At 40.3% G+C, this 880-nt stretch overlaps 1 long non-coding RNA gene across 1 annotated transcript in view; it reads right to left on the reverse strand.

The window, feature by feature from the left end:
* LOC111868161 overlaps positions 1–744 on the reverse strand; it is a 10,488-nt gene extending 9,744 nt beyond the window's left edge. The window contains exon 1 of the long non-coding RNA XR_002843468.2: positions 533–744. This is a non-coding gene — a long non-coding RNA (uncharacterized LOC111868161). The remainder of the gene's footprint in view (positions 1–532) is intronic.
* Between the last annotated feature and the right edge of the window lie 136 nt (positions 745–880).

Genomic DNA, 880 nt, shown 5'->3' on the forward strand with positions numbered 1-880 from the left:
TTTTTTGTAGAAACTCTACCTGTAAATATTGGATGAACATCCGCAACTACAATTGGTGTTTCAGCCAATTAATTTGACGGCAATAATTTGCCCTGATGTGTTGAACACCTACAAGTATTTGCTCAAATTCGAAGCTGTATTTTCGGCTACCGAACATTATGAACGGGTGTTTAGTCAGGGTGGGGAAGTAGTGGGAAGAGGATGTTTCACACTGTATCCAGCAACCTACTGGTAGCTATATCAAACATGCGTGATGACCATTCTTAGAAGTGCACCAATACAAATTTGTGTCCGAATTTCACAAATTAACATCAAATGTCACACACATATACACCTTCATAATAATTGTGCATCTTCCAGCAATATCAAAAATCAATTAGTCATAGAGAAGACAAAATTATAAGTGAGACTCTGATTTCATTCAGTAAAGCAGAAAAGCAGGCCACAGGTAAAGGGAGGGTAAGACGATACAACAGCGACGAAGATTTCTCACTTAAATATAAACCGCGGAATATGTGAACGCACCACTCACCTGGATGTTTTGAACACACGATTTCTGTGTATTAAAAGTGTTCGTTTTAGCCTTCACTTTAGTGAAATCGGGGATACGATAGGTCAGAATAGTACGACCCTTTGGACACTGCCTATTTCTCAAGGCCACGCTGGATCCTGGTTTCAAAGGTGAACTGTTGGTATGTTCTGGCCCTTCAAACCTCGCCCGGCTGTCTATTGTGGCAATTCCTGAAACAGAGCGAGACTACTAGTAGTAATTATATACATATTTGGTTCTCTTTGTCTCGAAGGCCATGGGAATGACTCGAACCTGCAATTCGGCCAATGATTTTGAATCTCATGTCCAAGATGATGTAGATATATTGGC

This window comes from Cryptotermes secundus, unplaced genomic scaffold (assembly GCF_002891405.2).
Source record: "Cryptotermes secundus unplaced genomic scaffold, Csec_1.0 scaffold4759, whole genome shotgun sequence".
Lineage (NCBI taxonomy): Eukaryota > Metazoa > Arthropoda > Insecta > Blattodea > Kalotermitidae > Cryptotermes > Cryptotermes secundus.